The sequence below is a fragment of the Molothrus ater genome, chromosome 4 (genome assembly GCF_012460135.2).
Source record: "Molothrus ater isolate BHLD 08-10-18 breed brown headed cowbird chromosome 4, BPBGC_Mater_1.1, whole genome shotgun sequence".
Classification (NCBI taxonomy): domain Eukaryota; kingdom Metazoa; phylum Chordata; class Aves; order Passeriformes; family Icteridae; genus Molothrus; species Molothrus ater.
Genome location: NC_050481.2, coordinates 49,910,408 through 49,923,719, shown reverse-complemented (window position 1 = coordinate 49,923,719; position 13,312 = coordinate 49,910,408). Strand labels below are relative to the sequence as shown.

General features: G+C 39.2%; 1 protein-coding gene across 2 annotated transcripts in view; it reads left to right on the top strand.

Annotated features, from left to right (window-relative positions):
- The first annotated feature begins 2,388 nt into the window (after window positions 1–2,388).
- The window catches only part of KLHL5 (kelch like family member 5), a 49,999-nt gene continuing 39,075 nt past the window's right edge, over window positions 2,389–13,312 (top strand). For both annotated transcript variants that reach the window (XM_036381943.1, XM_036381942.1), the window contains exons 1-2: window positions 2,389–2,484; window positions 5,286–5,379. The gene's annotated coding sequence lies outside the window, so the exon portion shown is untranslated. The remainder of the gene's footprint in view (window positions 2,485–5,285; window positions 5,380–13,312) is intronic.

The window sequence follows — 13,312 nt, the reverse complement described above, 5'->3', positions numbered from 1 at the left end:
ACATTTGCATGTGGCTAAGTGGAAGATAATGTAATAGAGAATCTTTCAGACTTTACCAGACTATTGATTTGATCATTACAACCTAAAGTTTTTGATCTGGCAATCAGTGATATATTAAGTACAATGAACTGAGGATGAGTTGTTCATATTATCATTGCTGCTGTATTCTTAAAAGATGACAGATGTGTTGCCAATCTGTCAAATGTCTTCAGTTTGCATTTTACTATTCTTTACACCACAAGAAGACTGGATAGAGCCATTGATATTTCTGTGACATGATAGTCACAATTTTTCAGCTAAACTTTCCAGTTAAAAGTGAAGTATTAATTCTGACAACCACCACGATATTCTAGAAATTTTTCTTATAGATGAGACTGCAAAGAACATTTCTGAAATGTTGTGAATAAAGCTACCCTGAATAATGCATATGTAAAAACAAATAACTTGTCTCAAATATAGAGTAATATAGTGTAAAGAATTTCATTAATTCAGAAAGATGTCTTCTGAAGTATTTTTCCCACAAGCCATTAAATATTGAGTACTAGCCAAATGAAGTAATATTGTTGAAATTAAAATAAGAAATGCTCTACAAACTCGAAATGCTCTTTTTGTCATCTAGTTATCTCAGAACATGAGTAAGGCAAGTGGAAGCAAATACAGTATTCATTCTATAGAAAGAGTCCTAATGAAGCTGTAGTAAATATAAATTTAATGAAATTTTAAATGTAGCACTTTCATGCAATGAAAGCAATGAAATCAAAGCAAAATAAACTCTGATTTTTTGACAGAATGGTATAATAGAAGCAATAGAATACAAAAAATCATAGGTATGAGTTGAAAAGGAAAAAACTATGCAATTTATATGTCATCCATTAGGAATTTAGCTCTACTTTGTTTTTGCTAATTTGCATTGCCCCTTAAGTATCTTCCATATCAGTTACTTACATTTTCCTGTTTTCAGTGTTGTGTGGTGTTCACCCATCCTATCTGCCCAGAAGACATGGAGAAAACACTGGAAAACTGCAGGAGGACTTTTCAAGTACTATGTGTATCTGTCTCTTTCTGATACAGACTATCACCACTGATGGTAGTGTCTAAGGTCAGAATAGATATTGTGCTATAGGATTCCATCCAAGCTCAGGCTGATACAGTATTAACCTGTGGAATACTCTGAGCATCAGATTCTACAGAAGGTGCCTTCCAAGAACTCTGCAGTAAACTGATATAAGGGGCATATCTATTTTAGGGCTATTTTGATGGCAGATTTTAGTTTTGTTTTGTTTCTGAGTTCAGAGTGCCCATGTATGATCTGTCTGCACATCCCTCAGGATCACCGTAAGCTTTAGATGCTGCTACCTTTGGGCAACTCTGTGTGTGTGTGTGTGAGTGTGTGTGAAGTGACTGAATCAAGTGTGTGTGTGTGTGTGTGTGTGTGTGTGGCCTGGCCATACACCAACCTGGAAAACATGAGCTTTCTTTCTTGGGGACAATCTTCCCTCCCCCTAGCTAGTAATTTTTACACAGCTGGAACAACTAGCATCTTTGAAACCCCCATCGTAATGTCAAGTTTAGTTAAACCCGGCTCAGTTATTTAATGCCAGCCAGGATGAGACCCGTCGGACAGGTGAAGCACACAGCCACGCACAGCCAGGCAGGCCGTATTTCCTGCCGTATCTTTGTGCAGAACGAGGCCCAGCAAGCGCTGTGGATCTCATTCCTGCATGGCCATGCCTCAGCAATGGCCTCCTGCACCCTTAAATCAGTTTGAGCAGTTGGAGGTGCATCTGGCTGTCACACAGTCTATTAATTTGGGAAATTATTCCACCTCTGGATGGCAGTGGTCACTGGTAAGGCATTGCATGACGAGGGCAGGAAAGGCTGGGTGTGTTTGCATATGAGGCAGTTAGGAGCGGTTGCCTCAGCATCGAGTACAGGGTCCTGAGAGGAGGTGAAAGGCTGCGGTGTGTATTACAACACGTTTATTTCTCTTAAATGGAGCAGCGGGCAGCTACGGAAATGTTTGGCTTTGTGTTTTTGGAAGAAAGACAAGGACGCCCAGGGGCCGGATGAGGCGGACAGCGCCTCCCTCGCCGCTTCCCCTGCCCCGCCGGCAGGGGGCGCGCGCCGCGGGCGCCTCCGCAGCGCGAGGGGAGCGGCCCAGGCCCCGGCCCGCCACACGCGGCCACGCGCCGCTCCCGCCCCGGGGCAGGGGGCGGGGCCCGAGGGAGGAGGCGTGTCCCTGTATGGCCCCGCCCCTCCCCCGAGCGCAGGGAGGGGCCGGAGCGGGGCCGCGGGGACGCGACAGCGGCGGGCGGGAGCGCCCAGTGCCCGCGGCTCCCGGCGGAGCGGGAGGGCTGGCGGCCGCCGGGCGGGGCGGGAGGAGAGGGCGCGGGAGGGGACGGGAGAGGGTGCTGGGGCCTTCCTTGCCATTTTTTTTCTTTCTCCGCCCCCTCCCAGCCGCGCCCCCTTCCCGGACCGTGAGAGGTGAGGAGGGCGGTGGGGGCTCGGCAGCGAGGGGAGGGGGCCGCGGCTGCCGGGAGGGGGAGGAGAAAGCGAGAAGGAGGAGGAGGAGGAGGGCGAGGGCCGGCGCCTGCGAGGGGTGGGGGCGGGTTCGCCCTCACCGCCACCGGCTCCCTCCTGCCGGCCGGCTGCGGAGAGGGGCTGCGGCCGGTGCCCGGTGCCAGGCGCCCGGGCTGAGCGGGGCCCGGCGGGAGCCGCGGCGCTCGGCGGGGCAGTGCCGGCGCTCGCCCGAGCGGAGCGGAGCGGAGCGGGGCGGGGCGGGGGCGCCGGGGCGGGACGCGGCGCGGGTCCGGTCCCGCCGAGACGGGCAGCGGCCGTGGCCGGCTCGGTGCAAAGCGGTCAGAGCGGAGCCCTGGTAAAAGTGCACTGACACAGCTCTCGGGGACTTAACCCCAGGTGTCTTAACCTTCACCATCACAGGATGAAATAGTGGGAAACAATTTTATTTTTATTTAAGACCGGTCGAACAGAATGGAGCAGTGACTGACTGCCACCTCGCTACATGGGGAGCGGCGTTATTACACACGGTGAACAGACAGAAGTATAAGTGTTGAACACCAAACAACTGCTGATTATATACATTGCTGGTTTATGTTTTTCCTTAAAGCGTTTTTGTGGGTTAGGGCTTTGAGCTCGGACTGGTTGAGCTTCGTGAGCAGCGGGGCAGCCCAGCTGAAGCCCAGCCGCCCCAGGCTCCTGGTCGGCTTTTTGGGCAGTAATGTCAGAACAGTAAAAAGGGAAGGCTTGGCTTTGTTCTTTTATTTTACTTAAAAGTCGATTATGAAGTTACGTGAGCTAAACTCCAAATACAGTCATCTTTTGAGGTAAAAATTATTGCTCAGGTCTTTTACAAGCATAAACAGGAATAAAAACTTGAACTCATGGTAATGGTGGTGTAGCTTTTCTGTCTAGACAAACTATGTACTGGATAGGTGGATCCTTTTTAAAAGCAAATTGCATGATGTATTTTCATGAGCAATTCATCAACTTTGCCAGAAATAATCTGATCATTTCTCATAAAGGTCTTTCTGCCTGGGAATTTCCAGGGGCATAGGTGGATTAATATTTAAAAACAAAAAAAAAAAAAAAAAAAGCACCTTGTTCTTGAACTTCATAGGTGCCTTCCTGCTAGGGCATATTGTATTCCTGTTTTATGCTTTTCCCTTGCTGAACAATGATAGGGACCATAAAGCAGGATAAAACCAAAATAATAATAGTAAATTATAGCCCTAATCTGAGTCAAATAGTGTTTTCTTCTGCCTTGTGTCAGCATCAGGGAGGGGAGCGGCCATTGAACCATCCATCCCCCAGTCAGTTTCCTCTGCATGGGCAGGTCCACTACCAAGGACAGCATGTTTATACCATGGCAGTAGACTAACACATTGTGTTTCACAGAAATGCAATAACTGCTAATTTCAAATAGAAAAGAATTTGAGTGGAGATGAAGAAAATCTTCCATTAGACTGTTATGGTCAAACAGTAATTGCAAGCTGTCGCTAACAATGACAATTTGTATTGGTGGACTTGTTCCAACTCTCTGGACTTTTGTATCACCCATGCTTTTAAAAAGATTATTGTTTGCTTATGTTTATGTCATCTGGTTTTGTTGGTATAATTCAATGTTTCTTGATATGGTACTATAGATTACCTAATCAGACATAGCATGACCCAATAATGGAAGTTTCTACAGCTCTTAAGAAATTATAATATAATTCTGCATTTCGCTTACAAAATTCTTGCAGTTTTCCTCTTTCCATAGCAATTAAATTGCTTTTCCTTACAGCAGTCTTACCTAGTAGAAAAATGCAGAAGTTACAAACCTGACTATCCACTGCTTGCTTTTTGTCACAAGAACAGAATCTTTCACTCAAAGTTCCTAGCAAGGCCATGCTGCCCATAGACACATGTATTATTGGGCTGAGTGGCCTTAAGAAACACTCATATGGGAGAGATGAGGTTATGTGCTGCAGGTGCAAGAATGAGGTGGTATTACCCTTCAGAGACCTGCAAGGTTCTGGAAGCCAGTAAGAAAGGTCAGACCATGAGAGGTTACATATTAGGTATCACATTATGCATGCTGGTATCATGTAAGGCTACTTTCTTTCACTGCACAGTGCATATAGTAATTTGTTTGGTGCCAAGCCAAAAGGAGATGCATATTGTGTCAGCAGGCTGGATTTTTTGAGCAGAGTCTAACTTTGGTAAGCAAATTTTTAGTGACCTGTAAATAGTTAAGGGTTGAGAACCACTGTAACAGTAAGTGTGAATTTTTATCGAGCTGCTGCATTTAGGGAAGCATGTTTAGTAGTGGTACTTGGCTTTATTCACCAATGCAGTCAGTGTTATTCTTTGGCACTATTGTTCAGCTTAAGTGCTTCATGTGGCAGATCAGTTCTTCACTGCTTTTTCCTTCAGGGAAGGGAATCAAAGATAAGGGTGACAGTGGACTAAGGCTATTTTTTTTAAGAGGTACTGTCTTTAAAAAACAGTGTTTCTTGAGAGTTTACATATTCACATTTCATAATAATTTCCCCTCTTTTTTGTGAGTCTTTGTTGATGGGTATGTAACTTGAAGTTGTGGAAGGAACTGAGGTGACAGTTGTGCAGTGACACACTTTTAGCATCTTCCTATCAGTAAGTGTAAGAATCACAAAACAAATTGAAAGAAGCTCTATCTGAACAGAGTAGGAAATCTGCTTTTGAGATTATTCTTTTTTTTTCTCCCCTCTAGTGAATGGTTCTTACTTGTATTTTTCTGTCTCTAGATTTTTTTCTGCTACCTCAATTTTTCTTGGAAAGAGGAAGAGAAAGGGAACTACATGATTCTTTGAACAAGTAGAGATGATTCCAGTGTTATAGGTAAGTATTGTATTTACCCAGTTCTAACAGTAAGTTATGCTACAATGAATGTGATTTTAGCCCACAAGGGTACATACTCTTCCTTACACCTGAAATTTCATCCTTTTTTTGTCTTATATAACACATCATGTAAGGGCTTCTTTTGGCAAGTGTGCATAAGCAGCAATGAATTTGCTTTTGTGGCCTTTGCATGCCAGTTTGGACTGTTATTAGGTGATTTCAACCCTTGTGCTCTTATCAAAGCATGCTTTATAGAAGACTGTCAGCATTACAGTAAAGTTCAATTTTGATCTTTTCAAAGTGCATGAGAAGCCTTTGCATCTTTTAATCATTATAGGAAAAACAGGGAAATTGATAGAGGCTGTTAGAGAAAATACTGCTTTTGGTAGAAATTAATATGAATAAAGGCCCACCAAATGCACAATCAAATCTCATCACTCCAATAATACTGACTGGGTTTCACTTAATTTCATTTTTTAGCAACAAAGTAGTAAGACTGTTCCAAGTGAAAGTAATTGTCAAAGGGAGTACCTTTGACATTTGCACAAAGGAAAAGGATGTTGAAAGCATGAATACATGCAAGAATCTAGCTTTATCTGAACTCTGTATAATGTAAAATACTGCTGAAAAATAAGTGCTAAGGGTGACAAAAGCAATCCAATTAATTTAGAAATACTAGGTTTTACTAAAGTGCAAAAAATCTGTTTTCTTGACTGTGAGATGTCTCTGCTTTGGGAATGTTTCCTTCAGAATTTACTCATGTGATACAAATACAAAAAAGAGATGGTCTTTCTCCCTGTTCATGTCATAATCAGTCACATTGTTTCCCTCAGTCAATCCATATCCTTGTTGGTAGCTTCCACTACAGATGGTATCAACACTTTCTTGAGCTTTAAAAATTGTAAGAACTGCTGAGGTTCCTCAGAATTTACTTTGTGAACAGGCTTTGTGTTTTCACTCTTTGCAGAAGTTGAAGATGTGGTAGCTCCACTTACCAAAATAGCCAACCTCTGTCAGAATTTGTGCAGACTTGACCTGCACTCTTTCTACAGTGGTCATGAAAGTTGAAAGGAATTTGAAACAAATGCCCAAATGTACTACAAAGAGAAGGAACTGAAAAGGTTGATCACTGTGGAATATGCCTTTATTCCCATCTTACTGCAAGGTAGAATGACTAACTATTGAGCAGAGCTGCTGGTTTTTAATTATGTCTTAGGGACTTTGCTGGCATTTTTCCAGAGCACAAATTTCTGTAAAGTTGACTATTGATTTGAATCTTTTCTGAGGAATACTTTGCCAATTAATTACCTCTTCTGGCAGTTCTAAGTGCAACTGATGTTAAAAATCCTGACGTCTTCCATAACATATGGATATACTTAAAAAAAATGTTGAGTGGTAATTTGGATTCTTCCAAGACCATCCATCAGATTTTCAGAGTAAATGGAAGACTGTTCACAAAATTGTACAGGATGTTTTTGTAAAACAGTGAAATTTAAAGTGGAGTGAGTACTGGCTTAATTTCTTTGAAAATGCGTGTGGATAGGCTTGTCTCACTGCCTTAGCTGATGCTTTTGTCTGATAGCAAATAAACATTGTATTGACTCTGTTGAGAAGAACTTACTAAAGCACAATGATGATATGATCTGCCTAGAGCAGTTTTGAGTTGATTTGGGTGGAAGTAGTGTCATTTATTACCAAAAAAAAGTTCACACCATTCTGGGACTTACTTAGCCTCAATCTCAGAACAGAACTTGTCAAAATGAGGCTGAAGTATAGCCTTAAAACAGATTAAATATTCACAGCACCTGGTTGTGTCATATGATGCATATTCATGGTGTAGAGTAAGAGAAGACTCAAGTCCATAGAGGTTTACTAACCTGAACTGTAAAGAATAAAAATAGTCATATGGCTGAGTTAGCAAATTAGTTAAAATTTTACAAGTAGCGTGCATGTGGTGAGGAGATGTACGAGAAGTTCATAGGAAGATGAGTTTTTTATCAGTGGTTTTGATGGTTAGATTGTTTGCAAGCAAGTTCATACTTGTTAGCAGAGTAGATGGCTTATGTTGACTTTTGCATGAATAAGCCATTAGCCTGACAGTTGCTGTGAAGTATTATATGTTGGTTATTCTTTAGATCCATATGCATTTGTCTGGTAGATACTTAAATGTATTCTAATATACTAAAAATAAATACTTTTGAATATTAAATGGTCACTTCATCCTTGCCAAAGATGAAATCAAAGTTTAAATCTTGTTCTTTTACATGCAGTATGGGAAATTATATTTTTGAATGTAAATGTAATTACAAGCTTTTGCATTCAAACTCTAATGAGAGCATTAAGGAGGTAGGGCATTTCATAATGTTATCATAACTTGATATGGCTTGGCAAGATCTTCACCAAGCCACATAGCATTTTAAACTTGGAAGTATTTTTCAAGGAAATAAAAGTAATTAACTAGAATTAGTCTATGAGTTTATAAACATGTGGGCAGATCAAGTGATAAGTAATAGAACTTCACTTTGTACCTCTTCTCACTTCCTGACAGTTTTTGTAATTAACAAATACAAACCAAAGTTGAATCTCTGCATAAGAAATTGTCTGATGGTTCAACTCAAGAACAATTGTACTTAAACCAGATTGATAGTTTCAGTGAATATTCAAACATTATTGTTGTTTGAAAAATTATAAATTCGATGAATGAAAAATAATTTTTTCAAATACTGAAAGCTAAGTAAATAATTTTTAGAACTTTAAACTAATGAAGAGGAGCAATGGACAAATGATTGCAGACCCTCTAAATCTGAGGAGATCTACATGCAATAGTGCAACACATAGTTTTGTATTTCTCTTAAGAAATGGCTATAGTTGATATGAGAGAATGGAAAAAACACACACTAAACAAATAATTAATGTTTTTTATCAATTATGCTTTCTCCTTCTGACAGTTTAGCAATTTGAATTCAAGATTTTTCTCTTTTTTGAGCATATTACTTCAGTAATGAGCCTCATGCCCCTGAGAGTGCCAACAGTATCTTGTGTTCTTCTTGGCACTTTATTTATATTGCTGGTGTCTAGTTCTTTCTCTCAGTGCAGAACAGGAAACATTTAGGGGTTCCTTTAAAAGCATGGGTAAGGCAGCTAAGATGGGATCAGTATGCTGTTTAGGATAGCTGAACAGTTAACTCTGCAAGTACCTCAGTGATTTAATAAGTGGTTGGATTTCTGCCGTTGCTCCCTCTATCCTTAAGCTCATTTCAGTTTTACACAACCATGGAAGGTTAGGAGCTCAGAGCTGTGTTTGAACAATCAGTCAGCTTTTGTGTTGATTTCTGTTTTACTTTGTTTATAAATCCTGGGCTTAGGCGATATGAAGCCACCCAGTGCATACTCAGAAGCAAAAGATAGGCAGCTTGTGGGTCTGTAAGCTCCCCAGGCAAGTTTGGTTTATGTCTTGTGGTTTAGTCAGTTCTTCCCTAATAACATTTCTGTCTACTTGCCAGTTTCAGTCAAACTCTGACAGAATGGAGCCCTTGTTGCGTTTAAATTCCTGAAAGATTTTGAGAATACAAGTAGGTAGGAAAAGCCCAAGTAAGTAATATTATTTGACCTGCCAGCTGATGAGCCTCTCTGTTCTCAGTCTAATATGACAAAGAATTTGCTTGTCCTGCCTGTTCTGGTACTTGGTAGGGAGGGATATGCATACATGTGGGATAAGGGAGACTACGTGAGGTGAAACATGCAGAACTGTAGTTTTTGACAGAAGAGCTTGTAAAATAAATCATAGTGGGGAATCTGAGGTTACTTTCACATGAAACTGTGGAGACAGAATAAAGAACCTAAGAAACTAGTTTTCTCATTATGGTTAGGAATACACAGTGGCTTGATGCATGGCTTAACCTGAGATTTAATAGTATCCAAGTAAAGAATTAAAAGATATTTTTCCTTATGTGCCTCAGATACGTACTATTTTAAGCAAAATTGATCCAGGCAGTGGACTAGTTTTGTTTTAGAGTGAAGAGAATAGTTAAATATACTGTGATTTGTTCTGCTTTTTTTTTCCTGATAATACTTCCTTGAGCCAAATCACTAGTAAAGTCAATGGAAGCCTTTAGTTAACATCTCCAGTTTAATCATCTTGCTTTTAACTTTGTGAAGCTTATTGTAACATGAAAAATCTATCACCAAGTTACAATGCTTGTAATAAAAGCAGGTAATACAAGGCATTGAATTCTCTCCCCAAGTGGGGTCACCAAGAGCAAGTTGCCCAGGACCATGTCCAGACAGCTTCTGAATATCTCTAAAGATGCAGACCCCACAACCTTTCTGGGCAACCTGTAGTCAGTCACCCTCACAGTGAAAAGGTTTTTCCTCATGCTTAGATGTTGTGTTTTAGTTGTTGCCTATTGATTCTTGCCCTGTCACTGGGCACCCCTGAAAGACATTTATTTATTTATTTATTTATATTTATTTATGCACATTGATGGGACCCCCCCTAAGTCCTTCATGTTGCCTATGATGCCTCTTCTAAGATTCAACTCCAGGTGGGCAAAATGGTGGTAGAAATCTTTACATGTAAAGGATTTTTATGAGAAGTTCTGTTTGGCATCTGCAATGTTGTGCATAATTGGGTTCTAAAAACATTGTAACTCCCAAAATTGATTCTTTAAATAGAAGTTGTTTTTCATATTTATGAGACATTATGATTCTCATAAACATTAATCTTGATACTTACAGATTTTGATATGATTCTTATAAAGCATTCTGCCTTCTAGTGTGATGATTGTTGGTTTTATACTTTGATCATCTGTAATGCCTTTCTGTTAACCCTGTTTTCTGCAACACTACTTTTGAGCTGCAATGATCAGTTGCAATGATCAGTTGCACACAAGGAATTCCAAATGAGATCACACCACTTGTCTTATAAATATGCAATAAGATATTGTATCCTCATATATTATCTCTTATGCAACTTAAATTTTCAGTTGGGGGGATGGGCTTAACTGAAGCTGCTAATTAAACAGAAATCCTCACTGAGAGAGAAATTGGTCTCTTGAGGTGTTTTTTGGTGTTAAATGATTATTTAGAATGCTCAAGTCTGTGTCTTGAAGTGCTTTGATTCAGTGGCTGTGGCATTGCATAGCTTGACATTTAAATACGGTGTAAACTTTTTGCCCACAGACCTCTATGTATTTCTCTTAGAAGTTTGTGTAGTCTGGCATGGAGTACTATGTTGCATTACCTAATCACTTGCAAATCTGCTTCTTCACTGTTTTTTAATGTGTTTTTTAACATGGTGGATTTTTATATGGTGCCTAATGTAGAACTGTGAATACTTGTCATTTTTTACCAAATAAACATCCTCTCTGCTGTTGACAATGTTGGTAGTGTTATCCTTTACCCATTTTTCTGTGAGTTTTTGAGGAAATCTGAATACTTAATGGTGAAATAACACTGCTGCTGTCTTGGAAAAATGTTAAAATATTGTCTTAGTTTGCCCAGCAGACCTGCCTACAAAAGGAAACGATCTCCTTGTTATTTTGTTTTGATTTGTCTCAATCTCAATCAGTCCTTTATGGTCTTTTGTAACTTTATTAGGCAATACCTTCCTAAACTGGTTCCAAAGGATGGCTTTACTTTCAGCAGGACATCTATAAGTGTCTGCAGAACAGTGTTTTTGTCACCACTCTTTCTTAACAGTGACGTTTCTAAAGGAGATGATTTGTCTCTTAAATTTGTGACTACCTTGTTTCCATTAGAATTGGTGCTACTAGTATTCCTGGAGTAGATGAACTGGTAATCTTACTTGTCTTCACCTTGTGTAGTGCTACTTGACCTTTTTAGTACAGAAAACTGGTTCTGAAAGACTGGCCCTTCACAGTGTTGTCCATTTTGTATTACAAGTAAATTTTAACTTAAAAACAGCATCTGACCTGATGAATTGGAGTGCTCATTTTTTGAGAGAGTAAGCTTACTGTGCTGTTTACTGAGGAATAACTCTACACTATGGCTTTACCTGTAGATGATGCAGTCCCTGATGATGCTTCAGTATTAATTGAATAAAGCAAGTTAATGTTTTAATCTTTAATCTTAATGTTTTAATTTTACAAATGTCTTGAATCAGACTTCTGTTGTGTCTTGAACCACAACTTCTGTTGAGGGTGAGCCAGTATGATATTTGAGCTTGGATCTAACAATGTTGTCTTGTATTACATTCCCCACCCCACCCTTAGCTGAATAAAACAAACAGCAAGGCAGGCTGTTGTTCTGTACACATGGTTCTTTCCATGCTGCTGTTAAGCTGACTGCTCCCTCGTGTTTCGAGGGAAATGCACAATGCAGAGTGGCAGAAAGTTGTGATGCAGTACCAGTACTTTGGCTACAGCTCATTTCTGCCAGTCAGAACAATGAGTTTAAGTACATGAAGTCAGTAGCTGTAGGACATTTTCCTCTCTTTCTCCTGAATGAACTGTGCCACAGTTGCTGATGTATGGCCCTTTTCACATAACTGCAAACCAGAAGTGTTTGCATTTATATAAAACTTCGGGATAGGAAGAGATTATTGTTTTATAGAATCATGAAGCATTAATATAGCAATCTTCCTGAAGTCTTTGTTGAGCTGTTTCTGTAACTTTGGGTCTGGAACACAGGAATAGGGAAGGAAAAAGAAAGTAAGTATTTAACACTTCTTCTAACATAAGCATAGTTATAAGCAGAATTGCAGTTTGAAGTTCATCTATAGCAGTTTTCTTTGAGCAGTTATTTTAATGCCTCAAATTAATATTTTAAAGTTCAGAAATCCCATTTTTAAAAGTGTTAAATTTTGAATGCCTTTTAATGCTGTAAGTGTGTATTTGATTAATTGATTGATAATTGCTTATGGTCAGCGAGTCTTTCTTATGTTTTCAAATACACATCTAGGATCACTAAACATTGACAATATTGCTTTTTCACATCCTAATGAGTCTACTTATGTCTAAAACTTATCTTTTTATATTTAATGCTTTTGTTCAGCATTTTTTCAAAAAATATCTCTTGCAGTCACAATAAAGACTTTATGTAATTATTTTGACATTTACATTCTTAATTGGCACTTTAAGGGATCATTAATGTATTCTCAGGACTACCTGAGCTTTTATGGCCCCTTTTAAAATTAATTTGACACCCTAAAAACCTTGAATATATTATATTTGAATTGCCTTGAAGTTGAGTGGTGAAAGGTTTTGGAGTCAAATCATAGTAGTGACAGAAAAAATGTTACCATGAAAAGTAGTGTTGAAATTTAAATATTAAAAATGCCTCAAAAAAGTATTCCATATACATGTTTATTTGAAAACTTGATTGATTTCCTTTGGCAAGAAAAAGGAAAAATCAACAAAAGCACTAGGTCTTATTATTTAAATAATGATATTTCCATATTTCCTAGTGATACACTCTAAATATGAAGTACACCTTTCCTCAAAATATACAGTAGAGGTATCTTAAGACTAAAATTGTTTAAATTTATCTAGTTATGCTGGATTGCAGTCTTTAATACTTGTATGAATAAATGTATATAATATCAGTTTTTGGTTAGTTAAAAAAAATGGTTTTTATCTCTGTGCAGATAAACTGTCTGAAGATTTTGAAAAGGGCAATTTCTGAAGCTGTCATGCTATGTTCTTGGTGTTACCTATTTACACAGTTGTGGATTTAACATGCAGCATTTATTTAGATGTTTCTTTTTGTTCACAAGCCAGAATCTGGGAAACTGTCCTCCACTGCTAACTGCAGGGATTTATAGCTTTGTGAAGCTCTTCATATGAGATTAAATGTTCAAGTGTTCCACTTGAAGGAATATCAATCTGTTCAATTAAAAATCAGAGTTCTCAAAATTGTTTTCACAGTAAGCTTACACAACCTTGTTAATACGAACTGAATTATGTTCTCAAAG